Here is a 25,430-nt window from a genome sequence, read left to right on the forward strand (position 1 = left end):
GCTTGATACTATGTTCGGCAAAAATTGAAGCCATAGGCCTTAACATAGCATGCACTCCCAGGGAGAGAATCCTTTGCCATCACAGTCAAAAGAAGGCACCCAGCACCCTCAAAATCCCCAATGTGGCAAGGGTAAAGCTTGATACTATGTTCGGCAAAAATTGAAGCCATAGTCCTTAACATAGCATGCACCCCCAGGGAGAGAATCCTTTGCCATCACAGTCAAAAGAAGGCACCCAGCACCCTCAAAATCTCCAATGTGGCAAGGGTAAAGCTTGATACTATGTTCGGCAAAAATTGAAGCCATAGGCCTTAACATAGCATGCACCCCCAGGGAGAGAATCCTTTGCCATCACAGTCAAAAGAAGGCACCCAGCACCCTCAAAATCCCCAATGTGGCAAGGGTAAAGCTTGATACTATGTTCGGCAAAAATTGAAGCCATGGGCCTTAACATAGCATGCACCCCCAGGGAGAGAATCCTTTGCCATCACAGTCAAAAGAAGGCACCCAGCACCCTCAAAATCCCCAATGTGGCAAGGGTAACGCTTGAGTTATGTTGGGGGAAAATGGAAACCACAGGCCTTAACACAGCATTCACCTCCTGGGTGAGAATCCTTTGCCATCACAGTCAAATGCAAGCAGCCAACACCCTCAAAATCCCCAACATGGCAGGGGTAAAGCTGGAGACCATGTTGGGCAAAAATGGAAGCCACAGGCCTAAACACTGCATACCCCCCTGGGTGAGAATCCTTTGTCATCCGAGTCAAAAGCTGGCATCCAGCACCCTCAAAATCCCCAATGTGGCAAGGGTAAAGCTTGAGACTATGTTCAGCAAAAAATTGAAGCCGCAGGCCTTAACATAGCATGCACCCCCTGGGTGAGAATCCTTTGCCATCACAGTCAAAAGCAAGCACCCAGCACCCTCAAAAGCCCCAATGTGGCAGGGGTAAAGCTGGAGACCATGTTGGGCAAAAATGGAAGCCACAGGCCTAAACATAGCAGGCAACCCCTGTGTGAGAATCCTTTGCCATCACAGTCAAAAGCTGGCACCTGTCACCCTCAAAATCCCCAATGTGGCAAGGGTAAAGCTTGAGACTATGGTCTGCAAAAATGGAAGCCACAGGCCTTAACATAGCATGTACCCCCAGGGAGAGAATCCTTTGCCATCACAGTCAAAAGCAGGCGCCCAGCACCCTCAAAATCCCTAATGTGGCAAGGGTAAAGCTTGAGACTATGTTGAGCGAAAATGGAAACCACAGGCCTTAACATAGCATGCACCTCCTGGGTAAGAATCCTTTGCCATCACAGTCAAAAGCAAGCACCCAGCACCCTCAAAACCCTCCAATGTGGTAGGGGTAGAGCTGGAGACCATGTTGGGCAAAAATGGAAGCCACAGGCCTAAACATAGCATGCCCCCCTGGGTGAGAATCCTTTGCCATCCCAGTCAAAAGCTGTCATCCAGCATCCTCAAAATCCACAATCTGGCAAGGGTAAAGCTTGAGACTATGTTGGGCGAAAATGGAAGCCACAGGCCTTAACAAAGCATGTCCCCCTGGGTGAGAATCCTTTGACACCCCAGTCAAAAGCAGGCACCAAGGCATTCTATATTTGTTGTGGAACAAACTCAAACTTCACCGTGCCGGAATAACGCATTTATTTAAGAATACTTTCCTCCCATTGTATTACAACTGGCATAAGCTGCATTGGTTCCCTGCACTGGAAAGGGATATATCAGGACCCTAAGGGAGACAAAGAAACATTTGGAGCAATATCATGACTGAGGACTTTTTAGAATTGCCTTCCCTGCAAAACAAATCACTCCCAGGGACCTCAAATGTTTTCAGACTAGGGACAGCAAGATCAAAATGATTTTCCCAAAAAACGCTTTAGAGAAGTGGTGAAATCAATGAAGTCCAGTCTTGCAATTGAAGTACTTAACCACATATCTTCCCAGCTACAGTTTGAGGACATATTTGGGTTTTGATGGAGATGGCTTAAAAAGTATGCAAATCACATGATAAACCAAGCTGACAAAAATAACCTTTTTGATAATAAGGTCACCTATTTTTATTAATTGTTTGACAGAGGCGTGCAGCTGGTTAATAAAGAGGATTTCATTTTACTGTGCTGTTCATAATAAAGGGTGTTTTAAAAAAATAGTGTTTCTGAGGAAAGGGGTTTAATTTGCTTGGTGAGCAGCAGATTATAGTAAAATATTTTTATGGTAACACTGTGTTGTATGTATAGTTATGCTATTCTGTTAAATGTCTTACTTTTGAGACCTAACCATGGCATTTTAAGTGAGTGCTCTTTCTTTCTCCTGGTTTTGGTGGGAGTCGGCTTGTTTTGCAGGGGCATTTATTTGGCTTTTTTTTTTTTACTTGGACCTGGCAACGTGGGCAGCAATGGTGGGGTGGGTGCGGTGCACATCATCCTATAGGATGGGGAAGCGCCTGCGTAGGTCCGCCCACGCTTCCGATAATTAAGAAGAAGAAGAAGAAGCAATGGTGGCGGAAGAAGACGGTGGCTGTGCTCCTGCTAGGCACAAAAAACGGGATAAATCCATAGAAGAGGTAGGTGGGAGTGCACAGGTTTCAGGGCACCCTTATTTATGTGAGCGTTTTGGGATCTCGTCTCTCTGGAGCATGCTGTGAGCACTGTACTCCGAGAATATCGAGGGGCATGGCGTGGAGACGCGGGAAAAGAAAAGCTGACTGCATCTAAGCCAGCTGTACAGGCCGGGACCGTGAAAGGAGGCTCTCGCGGGCCTTCCCGAGGGAAGGTGAGCGAGGAATTCAGGAGCTGAGCATCCAGAGCAGCGCCGCCGCTCGAGTAACAACTTGTCAACACAAGCAGGTGCATCTAGCCCATGTGAAGCAGAGATGTACTGCGGCACTGGCGGTTCCCCATATCTCTGCTCCTTTCTTATCAGTGGAGCCCGGGCGGAGCAGTCTTTCATGTGTCCCTTTGAGCACTGGAGATTTGCGTTGGGTCCGATGTTCATTTTTAGGTTTAAAAATCATATTTGCAAACCGCTCATTTGCCGAAATCATTGTAATCTGAAGGCCTTAATGAGTTTCAGATGTGCGAGACAAAATTGCAGCGAGTATGTACTGCAGTGCTTAGGGTTTGGAAAAGATGCCCCCTTTCCTGACATTATGGATGCAGACCACAAGTCCTCCTAGAGTCGGAGCTGGCACAGCCCTCGCTCTGCCATATTTTATTAGTGTTGGAATGGCGTGACGAATTTGGCTAATGCTGAAGGCGCGGGGAAGCTTTAAAATAGAAAACCCTCTTTAACAAACTTTTTGTGTGTGCATGACAGCTGGTGTTCAGGAATTAAAACAATGGAACTGCTATGGAAAACTGATTTTAGAAGCTGCAAATAGTAAGCGCTATGATATTTAATATGATTGCACATGTACAGAAAGCGGGCTGGAGCCAGGTGCGTGACAAACAAAATAAATGTGTATTCCTTTTCATGTAAGTTGAAGGAAGCTAATGCATACCTGCCTACATTTGAAAATCAAAATTCCTGAGATGTATGCCCCGCCCACCGTCACACTACTCCACCCATTTTCACATAGCTCCGCCCACATGTTAAAAAGGTAAACTCTGTTGCAAGTGATGTGACATAAGAAATTTACAGTTCAATGTAAAATATGCATATTTCATTAAATTGCCTTTTCACAACCACCCAAATTGCATAGGACAAAGGGCATTAGCCTTCCATTAAATCAACACGTTCAAATGTGCACATGTAAACTCCAAGAACCAACACAAACGTTTTCCCTGAATTTTGCAGTACCGAAATTGGATAGTTCCCCTTAGTTGTATTCCATCAGGTTATGTAGTGCAGCAGTGAGTTGTCCAGCCTGCAAACCTGATGGCTGTGGTTCAATGGGGCTGAGTCCACCCTAACCCGGGCAAAAAGAACAAAAGCAAAAAGAAACGTGCGTTTTCATTCAAAGTCGGCAAAAAAGAATGAAAGGTGAAGCAAAATAAACCTGCGTTATTTTGCTTCACCTGCATTCTTTTTGCCAATGTGCTGGAAGCGTTACAGTCATTGCTGCAGAGACAAAGCCACACTCGGGCAGGGAGTCTGTGGCGGCAGAGTCCTGCAAGCATTAAACATTTTTTTTAACAAATCAGTGAAAGCTTTCCCCCATAAAATATCCTGAGATTCCAGGGTCTTTCCCGGAGACCCAGAGAAATGGCTAAAATTCCTGAGTCTCCGGGAAAAATCCGGAGGTTAGGCAGGTATGAGCTAATGGCTTCATTACATTGTAATGCAAGCACTTTACAGAAGAATTCTAATGTGAAAAAACAGCAGTTTTTGACCAAGTCACATAACCCACTAACCCTATGCTCAATTCTCTGCATACCTAACTCGCACGAAAATCCACACAACCATCTTCTCGCTCAGCAAACTGCACGCACTTCACCACCCCGCAAAAACAACACAAACTGCACCAACAGCAGACGAGGTCTCGCATTGGTCCGATATTCACTCTAAAGCTCAGCGCACGGTGAAAACCAAACTGAAGGTGTCAAAACTTTCTCATTTTCCTATTCCCTCTTCAACCGACTAACTGATTCCCGCCATCTTGTTTGCAGATCCACCTGAGCGCCTGGGGACCAATTCTGTTGGTGACGGTGAGCGATACAAATACCTTTGTTAACATTAACATAAATAAATCTCCATGCAAAATGTGGTTGCATGGGTTGCAAACACATTTCTTTTATCCGTGGTAGAGCCACTCCTATGCACAAGGCAACATTTAATAATAAAGTGCCTTAAATTACTAATCCAAAATTTTCAAACTCACGAACAACAACGAGCTGTAAGTTTGTGACATAGAAGCTGCATGTCTATCGTTGTTTATTACACAACTTCTTGCATGTCCTAAATCACTGAAAATACAGTGGGGTTAAAGAGTTGGTAGGGGCAGAAGGAGAGGTAGTTGGGGAAGAAGAGGGATGGGGCAGTTCAGGGAGAAGGGGGGTGGGAGCAGTTGGGGGCAGAAAGGAATTTGGTCACTAGTCATGTGTAATATTAATGTTTGTGCTACTATTTCAGTGTACTGGGATACAATGGACTTGCATCAGAAGCTGGCCATCGGATACTTCCTGGAACTGGCTCTTCAGTGGAGAAAGAGGAGGACTGGAACCACCGAGTGCCTGATCCTGGTCCGGCAACAGCATCAGAAGTAAGCACCCCTTGAGTAAAAAGCAAGTTGGTTGACACCCCTATTAAAAGTAATGCTTTATTTTCTCAGTCAATATGCCAGTGAAATCTTAGTCTTCTCCTGCCTCATCTCTCCCCTCTACCCCCGGCATTCCTGTGGACATCTTGGGGTCGATACCCTTGTAAAGTGTGCGATCAACTATATGCCTAAGCCTACAGATCTATAATTGTATGTATTATGCTTACAAAGCTGTTTCACCAAAGCATGATACTATGTGAATAAATAACCAGTTAGGCAGATAAGCAGTAAGGAGAAAAGATAAACGGACCACCAAAAAGAGAGCATAGACTTGTGGACTTATTAAATATTGAAATCTGAACAATTTCCAGATCTTGATATAGATTTTTAGGTTTGAGAAATCTAATCATTTTTCTTTTCTTATATACACAGAGGAACATTCTTCTTGTTACAGGCTTCGTGGTGAACCAAGGGAGATTGTGATGCCAGCAAAAAAAGACAGACAAACAACTTGGCCCGCTACCTGCTGAAAAAACAGCTGGACTGTGAATGTAGCAAATGGCAGAAAAGGGAAGATTAATATTGGATTGTCATCGACAAGAAGCTATAAAAGGTACATAAATGCCATTCAGAACACTCATGTTAAATATATTTATTTGAAGCTTGTACAGTGCTAATTGTACTTGGACACTCGAATACACGGAGGACTTTTGTCCAGGAGGGATTCATCCCTGTGAACATCAGCTTCTTCATGCATTATGCAGTGACCTATGAGCTAACCATATAGCCTGGATTTGAAAAAGGCAGCTCTGCTGAAACACGTGTCATCCACAAAGGCTCTAATATCACAAAAATAAAAGGAATTTATAACTCTGATCATAACTACTTGCCTATTCCATTATTTTTCGGCGCACTACGAAGGTATAGCTCAACACAACCAATACACAGTGCTAATTGTCTACTGTGCTTCCTTTCATCCAGGCCTCTCTGTGCCAGGAACTTCTTCAGCGAAGTTATGTTTGTTAACACCTTTCAAGATCTACCTGTTGGTAAGATGTCCTTTTCCAGCTCGTTTCAAACAATTTCTACAGAATTATTCCTTTTTGCCTTTCAGAATGTATCCATTAAAGCAACAGAAATGTGCTTTGCAGAACACTCTGCTGTTGAATACCGAAAAGCACTGCCGAACACAATTGGGATCTACTGTCTGAAGCAGAAGCCACCTGACTTGTCTATTTCTACGCAAGTCTAGTCACTATTTACAGAGTGCAAAATTCATCTTATTTTTCAAAACATTTAGTTATTGTATTATAAAATGCTACCAGGGCTGGTTCAGGAGAACTCAATTGCTGCCTGTACTTGTCTGGGGCCCCCAACCCTCTGGCTCCCTGCGTTGTGGCTGGGTCCCCGCCACCCCTTGCTACCTTGCATGGTTTTCTGCCCTCCCCTCTCTGACTCTTTTGCTCCGTGGGCCGGTATCCTTCCCCTTTGCGTACTGGGCTGGGTCTGTGTTGTCCCTCTCCTCTGCTCCCAAGGTTAATCAAGGGCTGCCCCAACACTTGCTTGATCCCTGGGATGTGTCTGCATCACCCTCTCGTTTAATCTCTGGGTTGTGTCCACACCTCAGTTTTCCTCCCTGGGATGGCATGTGCCCCCCAGCTCCCTGGTCTTTGCCTGTGCCCCCCTCCCTTGCTCCATGGGCTGGTTCTGGGTCACCATCTGACTCCCCTGATCCCTGGACTCGCCCTAGGTCCACATCAGAATCCCTCGCTCCCCAGCTTGCTCTGGTTCCCCATTTGACTCACTTGCTTGGTCTGGGTCCCTAACGAACTTCCTTACTTGCTGGGCTGTGTCTGGGTACCCATCTGGCTCCCTGCGCTGGTTCCAGGTCCCTCCTTCGCCCTTGCTCCCTGGGCTTGCCCTGGGTCTCAATTTGACTCATTGGCTGGTTGTGGCTCCCCACCTAACTTCCTTGAAAGCTGTGCTGAGTGAGTCTGGTTATCTGCTTCACAATTGCTCTGTGAGCTTGGTCCGTACCCGACTTCTTGCTTACTGGGCTTATCCGGGTTTGACTCCCTGGCTGGTATTATTTTTTTTTAATCCATGCATGTGCACTAATTGTAAAGTACCCAGTTCTGGGGTTGCTACAGTCATGCTTGTGTATATGTGCCAATTTTCATGTTGAACCTCATTGTGCCTCTTTTAATAAATGCAATTGAATAAAAAACAGGTGTCAGTTCTTTTTTTAAAAATAGATAATATCCCATTAGCCTCGTTCGACTGTCTTATGATTTTACCCAAATGACGACTAAGACCCAATGAGTGTAATGCCTGAAGGAGGGTTTCTTTTCAGATTTATAGTTAACATCGCTTTGGGATTTTTATAGGATTGTCTTGAGTTTGCATTGCTTTTGGATTTTTATAGGATTTTTGTGGGATTGCATTGCTTCTACCAGGAAGGACTTCTAATTAACATTTCGGGTGCATTAAACCAAAAGGAAGCCATTGCTTAGGTTTATAAGATTGCGTATTTTAGTGCAGCGCTTTGTAATTGTGGGAGTTTTCTGGGTGTGACATGTTAGCTAGAGGTGAGAAATTAAATGAGGGAGTTTACAGATTGGTTCGTGACATGGGGGGATTTGTAAATTTGTACACAAAATCAGCGACCTTAGTTAACGACATTTGGGTGCTATAGCATAGAAGTCAAAGAGGGAAAGTGACGGCTGCAAAATTCCCTAGGAGTTTTTCCAGTACACTATACGTAAGTCTAAGTAGTGTCCTTCTAAAGTAATGCCACCATTCTAAAGTAATGCCACCAATCTTACTCAAAAGGGATACATCCTGGGGTAATCCAACCCCTTTTCCTAAATCTTTTGGAAGCATCTTGAAATCATTTAAACTCATCCCGGAGTGGTCTGCAATAATCATTCACAATTCAAAACCCATCCTAACGTTATCATGGAACCATCCTGGAGTAATCCCCACCCATCCTGAAGTTGTCATGAAATCATCCTGAAGTCATCCTAGAGTAATCTGAAGTCATCATAGAGTAATATGGAGTCATCCTGAAGTTGTCATGGAGTCATCCTAGAGTAATCCAAAGTCATCCTGGAGTAATCCCCACCCATCCTGAAGTTGTCATGAAGTCATCCTGAAGTCATCCTAGAGTAATCTGAAGTCATGGAGTCATATGGAGTCATCCTGAAGTTGTCATGGAGTCATCCTAGAGTAATCCAAGATCATCACTGGAAGTAATCCAAACTCATCCTGGAGTAGTTTCTGTAATGACTCTAGAGTCATCATCTCATTAAATATTTCAGCCCACACACAGACTTCAGGATGATCTTCATGAACTATCCATGGATGACTCTAAAATGGAGTCATCGGATGACTCCAGAATGATTCCAGGATGATCTTCCTTTTTGACTAGGGGCCTAAACCACTGCTGGACTGAATTTATAACAAGGACAGAGCGCCCAGGCTTCCACTTCCCACTACCCTCTTCCTTCCATCAATCCACCTAAGGAGCTTGGCTAATATACATCTAGATTACAAAATTGTTTGGACCACAATCAGGCACTGAGACCACTGGCCTGACCTGTGGGAGGCCGGTGCTGACCTCTCCAGAATACGTGCTCTACGGGACAGACAATCATAACAGTGGTACACAGATCAGGGGACACCACTAACTACATTCTCAGGAACAAATCCCCATGTGGCCAACGACAAACCAACGCCACTCGCGCTACTTACCAAATCACAAATAGACGGCCACAGCCCTGGGAAAGCCTGCTGCCTGCACCGCTTTCTTGAAGGCTCAGCTGCTTACAAGCCGCCCCATCACTGACTGTACACCAGCAAAGGGTTCTCCAGAAACTATAGTACAAGCACAGATGGGCATTGACTGAACATAGATGAAGTGCAATTAACGTTGCTCGCCAAGCATCGCCACAATAGGTCACCTACTAAGAACAAGAATATGTCCATGACAATGGACTCCTTCATGGTGCATTGGAAAAATAGCAGCACAACGCAGGCAGAGAATCCTAGTCAACTACTATTCTTGCAACACCACCAGACCCACAAGAGAACCAGGTACTCGCAGCAATAGCTGCCCTAAATGCATCCCTGGAGTCAAGGATAGACAAGGACAGAATCGATGTGGAACTCCTCCAGCAGGACATAAAGCCACTAGCTGAGAGGGTCACGTCAACAGAGGTGCTCCTACAAGAGACAGCCAACTCCACCAAGGATTTAGACAAGAGGGTTAAGGAGCTGGAGAAACGAAACACTGTTCTGGAAATGTGTGCTAAAGGAGCCAAAGGTAGATCATGCAGGATCAACGTGAAGGTTCTGGGTATACCGGAGAGATCCGAAGGACCAGACCCCACCTCATACATCGAGAATGTACTACTTCAAGAGATTGAACCGGGCAAACTTTCACAAGGATTTGCCATCGAAAGGGCCCACTGATGACTTCAAAAGAGGCCCCCTCCTGGATCACATGCACAAACAATGATTGCCGGAATCCTAATTTCCGAGATCGAGAAATTATCCTGCAGCACTCTAGAGAGAGGGGCGAGATAACACAAGGAAGCTCTAAGATCGCCATCTACCCGGACAATACCCGGACGATACAAAAGGACAGGAATTCGTTAATTCCTATAAAAGCAAGGTTGAGACAACAATCTCAAATATATGCTCCTGTACCCTGCAAGACTTAAAGTTCTGTACAAAGGAAAGGCACAATTTCTAGAGAGCCCAGAGGCAGCCGCCATGTGGATGGACCACAACGACCTGTCTAATAAGAATGACTCGGAACCTTGATGAACAACGACACAGAAGCTATTTACAACAACTACGGACACAGAATATGGGTCTTGTTGAGCACACTGCCTACACAACGCAGCCAACCGCCCCTCAACCCATGACAAACACCTGTCCCCACTAGGCAACTATTGAAACTGCCAGAGGCTGACCGGATCCCCCCTGCCCCCCCGCCCCAACTACGCACAAAGAATGTAACTGCTGCAACAACTTCCACCACTGACGGGAACGGAACCCCGCAAACCCTGTAAGTCTCCACCACTCGCCCCACAACCTACGGGGGATCTCCATTTCATGACTGGGCCCAGTTTCTCGGTACAAAATGGCAGGACCTGGCCCTGTAGGTACTGGGCCCCCGGAACAACTGGTCATTGTTGGGCACCATGTTCATGTGCTGGTTTTGTTTTTACTGTTATTATCCATCCAAGACGACGGGCACAGAAAAGGACGATTTGGGATACCTGTAATGTTCATGCTAGCTTTGAGATGCTGGCGAACTCCACTTCAAACTGGCGATGGGCCAAAGTGGCAAGGGCAGTGACATTGGGCCTCATTACACGGAATGCAGTAAGGGTTTACCGTTACCGGTAAGGGTACCGTACCGGTAAACCTTTACCGCCTTACTACGAGGTCCCTTTGCGGGACCCGACCTCAAAGGCTGGTTTTACCAGCCGTTAAGGAACGGGACCGCAAAGGGACCTTGGAGGCAATTACGGTACCGCAAGTTGCAGTACCGTAATTGCTGCCTTCCCCATTCTCATTGAGCCTTATGGGGGCTCAAATGGGAATGGAGAAGTGCCATGCTGAATGGGGAATTACCGCCCCCACACACCTTGGAATGTGGCGGTAATTCCGCCATTCACCATAATAGCGCCATGGTTACCACCTACCGTGTAATGAGGCCCATTGTCATTAGAGAACGGTAGTACAGGTTGCGAAAGTGCTAACCCCTGCATAGCGCAATGTCTACTGCCATAAGAATAATGTTGTGGAACGTGTGAGGTCTAGGATCCTACCTCCGCAGGAATAGAGTAAAATCCTACATAAGACGCAGGAAGATATCAATAGTGCTCCTTCAGGAGATGCACCCGTTTCCAGAGGGGCAGGAGGCATTGCTGTCCCGCTGGGGAGGGTATGGCTATGGAGCCACCTACTCCAGATTTGCTAGAGGAGTTCTCACTTGGAACCATGACACACTGCCCTTCCAACTACTAGATATAGAAAGTGACAAGAAGGGGAGATACCCGATTGTTAGAGGGTACCTCGAACATAGAGAGGTCTGCAAAGTAAATTCATACTTCCCAAACCATAAGATCCGGGCCCACACACACAGCTTGCTCAAACTAGTATCTGCCAGAAGCAAAGACTTCATCCTGTGGGGCAGAGATTTTAATTGCGTACAGGACCCTGTACTGGACAGGTCCTTCCCAGAGAGCAGTAGCCTCGCCCCAGCGACTACTGTGCAGAATGAGATGCTGACAGACCTCGCCTTGGTCGATGTCTGAAGAGAGATACACCCAGGCAGTAGGGGCAATTCATACTATTCTTCACCCCCATAAACTCCACACACGGATTGACTATTTCTTTGTGGGATCACTGTATTTGTCGGTGATCATTAGCGCAGAATACATGGGTGGACCATTCCCGCTTGGTAATAGAGTGGGGTCTTGTGAACCCTAGACTTCCTATTACGACATGGCGCCTGCCCACCGGAGCACTAATGGATGCTGCCTTTAAAAGGTCACTCTCAGACTTCCTAACTGACTTTCATGAGAATAATGCTGGGAGCGTGAATAGTTGGGGCACCATGTGGGAGGCCATGAAGGTGGTGACCAGAGGCTGTCATGATCCATCGGACACGCCCCTTCTGGGCCTCCTGGTCCCTGTCACGTCGGGGCTTGCACTTTGTTGTACTACCAACATGGCCGCAAACACTGAACGCTACCTACCAGCCTTCACGTTCATTGCAGCACGCTCGATAAAATAGCCACCCCCCCGCGCTTCCGCGCGTCTCAACGCTACTGTTAGCTGTGGCTAGACGTGTGCTTGTAGTTCGCTTTCACAGAACTTTGTTGCCTTCCTGGTTCTCGGACCCTTGCTTCATTTTATCCCTTCTCCTTCTTACCCAAACTTCTCCCGGAATCAGTGCACCCGCCTCCGATTGCTTCTTCCCCTCATTTTTTTTCCTGGATTACCTGGAGTTTACTATCGATCCCAGACAAGAAGTTGAATGAACACTGGAAGCCGAAGACAGCCGAGCGGGCTTGTACAAGACCCGAACCATAAGGAAGAAAACTTCTACAACGGAATCCATCAAACAGCGAAAACAGGTGAGAAAGGGGGAAACCTGTGACAGATTGAGACATCACCTGACCGAAGTCGATACAGACATGGAGGCGGCCGTTCAGGATCTTATGCGCGGCATGCAGGAACTATCAACCGAAGTACAAAACTTAAAGGCAGACAGAGAATGCTGCGCTAAAGCAATTAGTTTTATCCCGCGATTCTGCCACAAAGGAGAGCGTACTATTGGGCGGCATTGTTGACAAATACGATGGGTCAGCAAAGATCCTTCGTGGATTCCTAGATTCCTGTTTGGTCCACTTTACTTTTAAGCCCTATTACTTCTCCACCCCCAGGGCTAAAGTGGGCTTTATTATTTCACACCTTACCGGGAATGCATTAACCTGGGCCACACCATTAGTTAATACCGGAGATGCCCTCCTGGATGATTATGACGGATTCATTCGAGCACTTAAGACCACGTTTGACCGCCCAGATCAGGTCTATAGTGCTCAGGAGCGCCTTCTCGATTTCCAGCAGTGCTCCCAGCGTATGCTCACATATGTTACATGATTTAAGCAATTGGCTAAAGAAGCAGACTGGTCCTCTGAAGCCTGTTTCACTCTCTTTCGAAGAGGGTTGAACGAAGACATCATGGATGAACTGGCCAGGGTGGCACGTCCAAGTTCATACCAGGCCCTTCTGGATCTTGCTCTACAGATTGACTTTCGCATACAGGAAAGGAAGGCAGAGAAAAAGAAAACCAAGTTATCCTTCCAGAGGAATCCCATAGAGACTCCCACCAAATCTGAAGACAGTTCTGCGCCTATTAACCAACCTGAACACATGCAATTAGGGGCCTTCCGTGGACCAATATCCCCCCCCCAAGAAAGATTACGAAGGATCCATACCGGCTTATGCATGTATTGCACATCGGACAAGCATTTAGTGAGAGAGAGTATCCTATAGCTCCTCCATGGCGTTCGGGAAACGCCAGCTCCCGATCCTAGATGGAGCGCAGTTTCGGGAGAGAGATGTTGGCTCCACATCTATACCATCCTTGAACTCTCCTGGACAGAACAATCTGGTAATTCTACAGGCCTTTCTATCGCCATCCAAGAAGAACACCTACCCCATTCTGGCGTTAGTAGACTGTGGGGCCATGGGAATATTCATAGACCAAGAATGGGTCCTTAAACACCATATTCTCTACAAATCCCGGAATGTCATGCAACCTGTAGAAGCAATTGATGGGAGACCACTTTCTTCCGGACCAATAACCCACCAGACTAAGGAAATCGAGCTAGCAATAAACCACCATCGAGAGAAGATAAGGTTTGACATCATAAAGTCCGACCATTACCCATTGGTTTTGGGAATGCCCTGGCTACAAAGACACAATCCATACTTCAATTGGGCAGCAGGTTCCTTTTTCCTGTATTCCGAATATTGCATGTCTCATTGCCTACCATGGACCCTGCTCCAACACCAGCGGAAGGACATTCAGCAAACCATCTAGGTCCACTGTCGGTCTCAAACATCATCCAGGTTCCTAAAGTCTATCAGGAATACTCTGACGTGTCTTCTACTGCTATTGTTCAAGCCTTACCTCCTCACAGACCAGAAGATTGTGCTATTGAAACCGAACCTTCAGCTGTGATTCCCTTTGGGAGGATGTTCATTATATCCCAACCCGAGAAAAAGGCCCTCCGTGAATACCTAGATACTAACCTTGAAAAGGGCACCATACGACCATCCAACTCTCCAGCAGAAGCATCACTGTTTTTTGTTCCGAAGAAAGACACCAATGAGCTCAGACCTTGCCTTGATTATCAAGGCCTAAATCAGTGCACCCTAAAGGATCGATATTCATTGCCCTTGATCGCAGACATCCTGGAAGCAGCAAGAGGAGCCGTGGTATTCACCAAACTGGATCTTAGACGTGCCTATCATCTGATCCGCATTAGAGAAGGTGACGAATGGAAGACAGACTTCAGGACACCCTTTGGTCATTATGAATACTTGGTAATGCCTTTCGGAATTGCTAACGCCCCAGCGGTCTTCCAACGTTTCATGGAGCGGGTGTTTTCGGATATGCTATTCCTTTTTGTCATCGTGTACCTGGACGACATCTTAATATTCTCGAAGGACCCCACTCAAGCATGAGGAACATGTTAAGGCAGTGTTACAACGGCTACGTGAACACAAGCTCCTGGCAAAACCCCGAGAAGTGCCTCTTTCATGTCCCTACTGTCCACTATCTAGGATTTGTTCTTAGCCCAGAAGGTATTGGAATGGATCAATCCAAGGTGAAGGCTATACTATCCTGGCCAAGTCCGACCACCGTGAAACAGATCGTCCTTCCTGGGTTTAGCTAATTTCTATAGGAAATGTATACCTTCCTTTTCCGAGATAGTCCAACCAATTATTGCCTTGTTGAAGAAAGACGCTCCTTTTCATTGGGCAACAGCTCAGGAGGAAGCCTTCCAACGCTTGAAAACAGAGTTCACTCAAGCTCCCATCCTGGCTCAACCTGATATCAATCGGCCCTTCTTAGTGGAAACCGACGCCTCTAATTACGCCATTGGAGCAGTTCTGAAACAAGAATTTGACGACAGACTGGAACATCCTATTGCTTATCTTTCACAGACCTTAACTCCCAGTGAAACCCACTACTCTGTTTTAGAAAAGGAACTGTTAGCCATCCGTCAAGCCTTTACCAAATGGCATCATTTACTTTTAGGAGCAAAACATCTGGTCCAGGTTTGCATGGACCATCAAAATGTTCCAGCATTACAGGCCTTGGAATGTAGAAATAGCCGTCAAGCCTGTTGGGCCTTCTTCTTTGCCCAATACCAGTTCCAGATTCAACAGAATATAATTGCTGACGCTCTCGACGTCCTGATTACGAACCTCCTGAAGACCAGACATTCCCTAAGATGTTACCCCATACGATATTTGTAGCTCAAGCAATCAGCCCCCTGGAAGAAATTTGCTTACAAACCCAGTCCTCTGAACTCTGGAAGAACATTTCAAGGAAGAATCAATGGGATCTGAAAACCAAGGACAGATATTTGTTCAAAGATAATGCCTTAGTCATTCCCACACAGAAATTACAACAAAGGATAATAAACCTTTGTCACGATACACTTCACTCTTGACATCATGGCATTACCAATACTCTCAGTCTCAAACAAAGGCAATTCTGGTGGCCTAGAATGAAGACTGATGTAAATCTGTGCGTCCAAGCCTGTTCTGTCTGTAGTCAGAACAAACATGATAACAAGAGACCGGCGGGTCTCCTACTGCAGCCTACACTACCAACAAGGCCCTGGGAATTTATCGCTACAGACTTCATTGTGGAATTGCCACCTTCCAGAGGATCCACGACTGTCATGGTCACCACTGACTTGTTCACTCATTTGGCTCATTTTACACCCCTATATAAACTACCATCCTGATCAGAACTGCTGGAATTTTCCTGGAACACATATTCCGGCTTCATGGTCTCCCTTCCAAGATAATATCGGACAGAGGACCCAAATACATTTCTCAGTTTTGGAAACACCTTTGTCGAATACTAGGAATTCAACGTGCTCTCTCCTTAGGTTATCATCCCCAAACCAACGGAGCTACAGAAAGTGTGAATCAAACCTTAGAACAATATCTTCAATGTTTTGCTACCAAGGTCCAGGATGATTGGTCCCTTTTAATACCTGTGGCTGAATTCGCCTATAAAACTCGGATCACTCGGCTGTTAAAACCAGTCCTTTTTTCTGTAGCCAGAGGTTCCACCCTTCGGTTCTACCTTCTGTCCTCCCCCATCCTACACCGGTTCCTACAGTCGATTCCTGGATTGAAACGCTTATCAATGTACAAAGTGAAGTCAAAGAACAGCTAGAAAGAGCCCGGAATCGGACCAAACATTATGCGGACTCAAAGAGAAGACCAGGGCCCTCTTACGCAATAGGCGATAAAGTATGGTTATTCTCGAAACTACTGCCTAGACATCTACGGCCAAATAAACTGGCTCCTCAATATTATGGGCCTTTTCCTATAAAAGAAATCATCAACCCAGTGGCCTTCCGCCTCAAATTGCCAGATTCCTGGAAGAAGATCCATCCAATTGTTCATACATCTCTAATAAAGCCGTACATCCAGACCTCTCGGAATAACCTCAGACCTAGCCCTGTCCTTGTCAATGACCAACTGGAATATGAAGTCTCCCGAATATGTGACTCCAGATATAAACATGGGCAGCTACAGAACCTGGCGGAATGGAAAGGATATCCACCCAGTGAATGCACTTGGGAACCCGTCTCCAATTTGAATACCCCCAGGTTACTCCAAAGGTTACATCTCATACGCCTGGGCAAACCTGGCGGGACGGGTTTTCGGGGGAGGCATGCTGTCATGACCCATCGGACACGCCCCTTCTGGGCCTCCTGGTCCCTGTCACGTCTGGGCTTGCACTCTGTTGTACTACCAACATGGCCGCTAACACTGAACGCTACCTACCAGCCTTCACGTTCATTGCAGCACGCTCGATAAAATAGCCACACCCCCGGGCTTCCGCGCGTCTCAACGCTGTTAGCTGTGGCTAGACGTGCGCTCGTAGTTCGCTTTCACAGAACTTTGTTGCCTTCCTGTTTCCCGGACCCATGCTTCATTCTATCCCTTCTTCTTACCCAACCTTCTCCCGAAATCAGTGCACCTGCCTCCGAGTGCTTCTTCCCCTTATTTTTTTTCCTGGATTACCTGGAGTTTACTATCGATCCTGGACAAGAAGTTGAACGAACACTGGAAGCCGAAGACGGCCGAGCGGGCTTGTACAAGACCCGAACCATAAGGAAGAAAACTTCTACAACGGAATCCATCAAGCAGCGAAAACAGGTGTGAAAGGGGGAAACCTGTGACAGAGGTGAGGTAATTGCCAGGGCGGAGGCTATCCGTCAGGTCTTACTGGAGGCCTTGGAATCCATAGGGGATGTTAGGGAGAATTCTCCAGAATGGCTAATGTCCCTTACCTACTGAGTCCCTCATCAGCTTTGCTGGATTTCTAGGATTTATTTTTTTCACCTAGTAAGAGTGTGAGCCTTTTTTCCCACTCTTACATGTGTTTTGCTGTGTGTGTTTAACATTTTTGTGTTCATAGACTGTGGAGCCTCACCTACTCCATAGGCATCATCTTTTTACTATGTGTTACACAGCACCTTCAGTGCAGTGACATAGGGTTGTCTTTTTCAGACTTCCCACTTTAAACTCCATTTTCTGGAACTGACTACTGTCTCCCAGAAGATGTAAAGTTGCCATTGACTTTATTAGTCTTTTTAAATCCACAGACCCAGTACAAATTATCTTACATAGAGTTCTGGAAAGGGTTAATAGTTATCCCGTTTTATTTCGTTCCCTTTTCATGAAGATTTGGCTGGTGGCAGTGGTATCTACCCTAGGTTTCCTAACGCGGTCTATTTAAATAGCCTTGGTACTGTTTTAGGCTATTTTAGTAGCCTCGAACTTAAACCCGCTGGACCACAATTACTTTTATTTGGTTCCGGCTGGGTTGATTCGCCATTTATTTTTGTAAAAGTATTTCTCGTGTTTTACTCTGCGCACCAAACCAGGTTTGGTTCCTTTGTTCGCCATCCTTTGGCGGGCTTCTGCACAAGAAGCCCTCCTTAGGCACCTGAATGTCTGAGGGGGACAGGATGTGAGGGAGGGGTTTGAGACTCCCTGCACAGGGTCTCCTTGGAGACCCATGTCGCACTCTGTGTGATTGGCTGTGGTGACTGTCCCGCCAGGACAGCCGCCCTGCTGTGTGATTGACAGCCAGGCTCTGTGAATGGGGGAAAACTGCATAAAAAGCAGGTCTCTGGGACTGAGAAGGCAGAGTCGCCACTGGATCGAGAGAACCGAAGAGAAGCTGACAGAAGAGGACCTCTATCACGACTGAACCTCCTGGTGAAGCCCTGCTGCGGGTCCGATTCTCCGAACTTCGACTACAGGGAAGATCTGCAAGGACTCTTCTCCCCTTGAGCTGGTGGGATCAACCAGTTTGCCAAACTGCAAGCCAGGCCTCCCTCCTCTGGTCGAATTTGCTGTGCACAGGCAGCTACAGTGAACCGGATAGCCAGGAGGACCGGACCCTGCTTGGGTTTTTAACAAGCGCACCTTTTATTTTTTGCTTTGCTCTGTCCTGGTTTCTTCCCTGGGCAGTGCAGGACCCTCCAGTCTTCCTACTTCGTGTCAGTTTGACAGTCGATTCAGGAACTGGGAGCCTGCAGGACCTGCCAGGAACGTCTGCCTCAGCTACAGCCTTCTTCTCTGTTTAAATGTTCAAATCCGGTCGTTCATTCCATCCGACCGCAGTAAAAGTGCTTGAAATCTTTTGCCAATCCGAGGGCTTGTCCTTCTCTATTTTCTCTATTCTTTAAAGTAACTTTTCGTCAAACCAACTTCGTTCTGAACTCTTGGCAAAGACTTAACCGCAAACTTCTCTGAACTGTGTGATCCTCTGCAAAGACTTTGGACCACAGACTTTTGCCCAGGCCTCTTGATTTCCTCACTGTAGTTACTTTTTCTAGATTGCCCTGCTTACTTACTTGGTGCGGCTCAACTTTTGTCTAACTTTGTCTTTCCCTCCCTTTTAAATTACTAAAGTGCCGTTTTGCTCACACTTCATTTTCAGCTTAACTTGTCCAGAATCTATTTGGTGTGATGTAGTGTATTAAGATTGTGATGTTTCAACTGCTTGATAATAGTGAAATGTTTTATAACTGATGTGTAAATCAATGTATATTCTTTTACTCAGAAACCTTGAGTCAGTGTTTGAACCATAGTAATTGCTGTCCTTTGTGTAACTATTGATACTGCTCACTTTACTCTTGAGATAAGTCTGGCTGCTCAGCCATCACTACCACTTTACTATGTAGTACAGGCTTGTACCAAAGGTGAATTTGTACTGTCACTTGTAGTCTTAATTGTGTGGTGTTCCCAAAGGGTACTGCACATGATTCTGCCTAACAGGGGAGGAAATCAAGACACTAGAAAACCAGCATCCGGGCCAGCCATCCACTGAAGAAAACCTAAAAGTCACACAATCTAGGTGTCGAGATGCCTGGCAGACACTGTCTAATTTTGACTACAAGGCCCAGACCCCCTGAGCACACATCGGAGGGACAAGCCTGGGAGACTCCTGGCATGGCTCTGCAAACGGGAACATCCTAGATCACAGACGACGGCGCTCCAAGACGAATGTGGGATCCCCTGGAGATCCCAGCTGACGATTAACGCCACCTTCACTTCCTTTCATGCACAATTATAAAAGCATGAGAAACCAATTCCCCCAAAAGGATTGAGACGAGGCGCTCTCTCAGATAAACCTTCCTAAACTCTCGAACACTCAGCGGGACTCCCCTGACTTACCCATCTCCGTTGAAGAACGGAGCAAGGCTATTGCTTCCTTACCCACTGGGAAGATCCCGGGTAAGGACGGACTTCCCTCCAAATTTTAATAAGCATATAAGACAACCCTGACCCCTACACTTCTGATAGTTTTTACAGAGGCCTATGGCACGGGCGCACTCCTAGCTGGCATGAGGGAGACCCTTGTGATACCTATCCTTAAGCCTGGCAAGCCAGCAGACAGGTGCGACTCATACCGACCAATGGCAATGCTAAACTGTGATATAAAGATACTTACAGCAGTGCTAGCCAGACGCCTCAGCGCGGTCATCACAACACTAATACACACAGACCAGACAGGCTTCGTCCCCGGGCGCAGTACTGCCCTGAACCTCAGAAGACTCCAACATATCATTGACCAGACCCGCACCCGCACAACTACGTGGTGGCCTCCTTGGACGCCACTAAGGCATACTGGGAGTGGCTGCTCACGACACTGAGAAACTTTGGGCTGGGCCCGGAATTCATCCAATGGGTCAAACGTTTATGTACCTCCCTACAGCTAGATTAAAGTCAGGCAAGCTAATATCAGACACATGGAATATTCAACGCAGTATCTGCCAAGGCTGCCACTTTCACCCATGTTATACAAACTGGCAATGGAACCCATAGCGGCCTATATGCACCAAGACTATCTAGAGACAGGCATAACAATAGGCAACACCAAGCACCTGATATCACTTTACGCGGACAATGCCTTATTCTACCTATGTGAACCAAAACAATCTCCTCATCATCCTACACGTGCTCGATAGGTTTGCCGAGATATCTGGGATTTAGTTTAATAGACATAGATCCTGTCTTTTCCCACTAGATGGCCTCCACGGGTCGGACCCCGCCACCTTACCTGATCTAGGACTCCCTGGGAGGCTGATTTGTTCCGATACCTAGGAATCTGGATCGCACCACACCCAAGAGAACGCATAATTATAACACGCTCCGGGTGCTGGGGGGCCTGGAGAAATCCATGTCCTTCTGGTCCAACTGCCGCTATCAGTCATGGGCAGGATTGCCATTATCAAAATAATAGTGCTCCCAAGATTTCTTTATGGCTTTACGAAGGTCCACCACTGCATAGAAACAGCCTTCTTTCACTTCCGGACTCAAATATTAGAGACTTCATATGGGGTCTACAGAGAAGGCCGGTACGGATACCTATTTTTGAACTTTACTACCTAGCCGCCCAACTTAGTTTTGTTGCAAAGTGGCTAGCGGAACCCCCCACATCAGAATCGCAGCTGCTACAGCAGCTGGTGTCGCTGGCCAAGCTCAGTGAAATATTGTGGCTCCCAGCGAATTGTGCGAGCACTATCCCGTTGCTGGTCAGACTAGGCCGACGGGTATGGCACAGAACTAGGAAGCTCCTAAAAATATGCAGCCCATACTCACCTAATGTTCTGCTAATCACGGATGTGTGCACAACCAGGTCAGATATGGGAGCTGCTAGACTCTGGGAAGAATGGGAAGGGGTCTACACATGGGGGAATTGTACGAGACCAGCCAGTTCAGCGGAATTGATAACCTGTTGCAATAGAAAGGACTGCTCAGGGGCAAATTTCTGCAATACATAAGAGTGAGAAGGGTAGCCAGGTGCAGATGGGAGGGGTGGCCTGAAGAACCTGAATAAACGGGAATCCTAGCCCTAATGTACCTACTTGAGGATGGCTGGAGACCAGTGTCCAGATTATAGAACCTCCGGACAGAAAAGCATTGGCGTCAGCGACCCCAAACTAAAGCAAAAGTGGGAGGCAAATCTGGGTACTGACATTACTGACTCGGAGTGAAAGCGTGCGCTTACCTCCCCTAAAGAGGTGTCCGGAACGCCAGATTTAAGTTGCTCCAATTAAATGCGCTACACCGCACATACATGACTCCCTACAGAGTAGCTAAATTTAATGCTGAAGCTTCATCCTGTTGCCCCGGATGCCAACAGGAAAAGGCAGTCTTTCTACACATGTTCTGGACCTGCACTATTGTATAGCTCTTCTGGTTTCGAATCGAACAGGCCTGTAGGGCAGCGGGAGTTGTTTGTTACTCATGGAGCCCACTACAATGCTTACTGGGAACGTATCCAAGAAAAAGTCAACATAAACGCACTGTTTGATTCGTGGACTTGGCATGTATACTTGCGAAAAGGCAAACTGCAATGCAGTGGAAATCCCCCAAGGGCTTCCAATGAAAATGTTGGTTACACGACTTTACCAGTTGGAGCGAAGCGGAAACATGGGCCTTGGGAAACTCATCAACACCAAAGGTGGGTTCTGATGATTCCCTTGTGGCCTGGAAAGCACTAGTAGATACAATTCTCCGTTCACCAGATGAAGCCACCATGAGGTAACAAGGGTACCACGGCATACAATGACATAGCCAGATTGCCCCCGCCCCCCAGCACACCATGTCAGGGAACCCAGCCTGCAGTCTACCTGTCACCTAAACCTCGACAAGGCCTTCTACCCCGAGGACCACCTACACCAGGCCAGACTTGAACATGATTCTACACCGAATGTTGCTTGCGGTTCGCTCTAACTGCTGAATGGGTCCTTATCTTGCCACAAACACGCTCAGTAATGTTATTGACCACTCACCTGACACCCGAAACTTGCTGCATTTGCCAGACTATACACACGGGAATGTTAACAGTAAGGCTTTGCATATAACAAAATGGGCAAGACTTTGCGGCTCATCACCATGTTGCCGAACATTAAGCTTTCTGTAAACCAGTACTGCTAGTATTATTACAACCCCTGCACACAAAAATCTGACCAACCCCCTACCAAGCAGAGAGTCCTACTTGTATGGTATGTTTGTTTGTTGTGTAGTTATATTGGCTCGTCTGACCAGCCGCGTGGATCAACTGAGATTTAATTACTCCATCTCGTCTACTACAGTAGTGATTATAATGATGAAACTGTAACTTGAAAATGCCAATAAACACAGTTTAAAATAAGTTAAACGGTGTTGCAGGTCCCAGTTCCCAAAAGATTCAGGGAAATATCTTCTGGGATTTTTAACCAAAATCCTGTACAAGACAATCTTGCAAAGTTGCATACTTAATACCTGCACTAAAACCGGAATGCAATGCATTGCTCATTCTCCATGTTAAAATCCCTACTGGTAATGAGACTATGGTCCAGTTTGTCCAGTACAGCTTGTGGAAGTTAGAATGCAAACTATGCGTGACATCCGAGGAGTCTGAACTTGTTGCAAAACGGGTTTGGACAACTGCAGTCCTCACGGTTGTGGAATAAAAGAGAAAGGAAGAGATTGAGACACTTTGGACCCTCATCCCAAAGACATGTAACAGTTTAAGCTCAGACATGCACCAGAAAGATTTCAAGATGCCAGAAACCCTACAAACCGCATTAAAAGATGCAACAAAGATACAGCTTCCCTGTGATTGCGGCAAAACAATGGAATTCCCTGGCCCGGAGATCAGACCCCTCCCATTGGTCCTTCCGCAAAGGCCTAAAAACCTGGCTCTTCTCCCAAGACACCCAAAGGTACCTCAACTACATACTTACCTGTAGCATGTACCTACCTCCGACCTTCACCTGCCTCGAACTGTGTAGCAACTATGTCCTAACATGTCTATTATATGGTAACCTGATGTAATGTCTAACTATTGCAACCTAATGCAAGATGCAACTGCTGTAACAAAAGTCTGTAACTTACAACCTTTGTAAGCAACTTCTGTAACCAACCTCTTATGCATAAGCACCTTGTTGCCTCCGGGTTCGGTGCGCTATACAAATGTCAAAATAAATAAATAACTTTTCAAATCTATAACATTTGTTTTTCAATTTAAGATTTAGATTTATATTTCAGAACAATGAAAATACAAAACAACAACAAAGCAGATATAAAAAGAAAATAATCTTAGAAAAAGAGAAGAGAAAGGGTGTATAGATTTTTAAAACAATTAATAGTGATATAATAGAACAGCACAAAAAGGTTTCACACAACATACTTTTTGAACAAAGTTACAATTAATCACAATGATCAGTATTTTCCTTAGGCTTCAAAGTTCATTGACATTTTTGTCGAGATCATGTGTTAGAGCTATAAATTACCATAACTAACATTTTTCTTCCCTCTTTAGGTAGAAAGATCTCATATTAGTCTTTTAGCAGTCTTTCATTTGCCTAATATTTGTTAGTTTTTTTTTCCTTTTTAGAGTCCAGATTATATAAGGGTTCTATTTCCAGTTTAGTTAGAAATCTTATTGTTGCCAAATTCAATGATATGTGGCATTAGCAATCATTTCCCAAAGTTGTTGCTGGTCAACCAGGTGATATTTGTTGAAAAATTGAAAGAAGAAATCATGGCCCAAATTCTTTAACTTTCCACATTTTGCTATTAAATGCTGAAGTGGTTCCTCTTTATCAGGTAGTTCACAAAAGCAACATGATTTTTGTCAGGTTCCTTTGGATCTTGCTACCAATACCGAATTTGTTGGCCATAGGTTAAATCTTGATCACATTCGTTTTTTCTCGATATTCTTTACTCAGATATTTCGTAAAATATGTTGGTAGAGTATTTAATTTTTTTGGATGAAAAATACTGACATTGAAAACCTTGTAGTTTTTGCATTCTTCTAGTTTTGTAATCCAGGCTGACTGCCAAAATTTTCTTTCGCTCTTGTGGGATTGGTCGACAACAATATTAAATCAATGTCTGCTTTCTGCATATGAGATGTACAATATTCTTCCCATTTTGTTAATTGCATTGTAATTTTTGTTTCTAAGAGGTTCGCTATGACTGCTAGCAATATGTGTTGGTTTTTATCCTCATTTATGCATTTCCCGTACAATGACATTGCATTCCAGATTACAGATGCTTCCACTCTTACCAAACCTAGTTCATAGCGTATGATTAGTATCGGGACATTTTTTGGTATTGGCAATAGTGTTTTCCAGAATCGTCCGTCTATGGAGTCCCATTTTGGATGGTTTTCTGGTGATTTTGTAGGGGCGCCATACTTCACTGCTGCAATCACTTTTTTTTAATTAAAATGTTATTAGTGGTAAATATGAGTAAGAGCCATATTTCTTTTGTATCATTTTTGCTTGTGGTATTAGTGCTTGTATCCTTGCTGCCACCATGGTTTTGTAATGGATATCTAGTTTGTGATTATGTATGTTAATACCCAGATACTTGTATTCATTGATTATTTCTACAGTTTCTTGCTGAATGTGCCATGTGAACGATGGTCCTGGCAGTATCTTCATGATGTTTGATTTAGCTGCGTTAATTTGGAGTTTGTTCTGATATGAAAATTGGCTTAAAGCTATTAATTGCCTTTGTAGAACTATTGGAGTTCTATCAAACAGCAAGTCATCCGCATATAATAAGTAGGAAACCAGCTGCTGATTAAGTTTAGGAGGAAATGCTCCAACGGCTATAGATGGTTCTTAAATGTGTTTATATAATAATTGAAGAGGGTGGCAGCTAAAACACATCCTTGTTTTAGGCCATGGGTTGTGTGGATATACTTAGTTAAAAGCACTTTTGAGTTAGCTTCACCTGAACTGTTGTTTCTGTGTAAAGTTGTTGGATTGATTGCATGATGTGTTTTGGGCAGTCATCTTTTGTAAGCTTTTCCCATAGTAGCTCTCTAGACACAGAGTCGAAAGCTAAACGGAAGTCTAT

The 25,430-nt window shown here is 45.5% G+C and overlaps 1 protein-coding gene and 1 long non-coding RNA gene across 3 annotated transcripts in view; one reads left to right on the forward strand and one right to left on the reverse strand.

The window, feature by feature from the left end:
- ACOXL (acyl-CoA oxidase like) overlaps positions 1 to 25,430 on the reverse strand; it is a 1,650,624-nt gene that overhangs the window by 1,312,659 nt on the left and 312,535 nt on the right. The window lies entirely within an intron of this gene.
- LOC138452670 (uncharacterized) lies at positions 2,492 to 7,390 on the forward strand. The gene is made up of 4 exons (XR_011260303.1): positions 2,492 to 2,573; positions 4,618 to 4,656; positions 5,081 to 5,210; positions 5,640 to 7,390. It is a non-coding gene; the product is annotated as an uncharacterized lncRNA (long non-coding RNA).

The sequence above is a fragment of the Ambystoma mexicanum genome, chromosome 4p (assembly GCF_040938575.1).
Source record: "Ambystoma mexicanum isolate Mex_15411 chromosome 4p, UKY_AmexF1_1, whole genome shotgun sequence".
NCBI lineage: Eukaryota > Metazoa > Chordata > Amphibia > Caudata > Ambystomatidae > Ambystoma > Ambystoma mexicanum.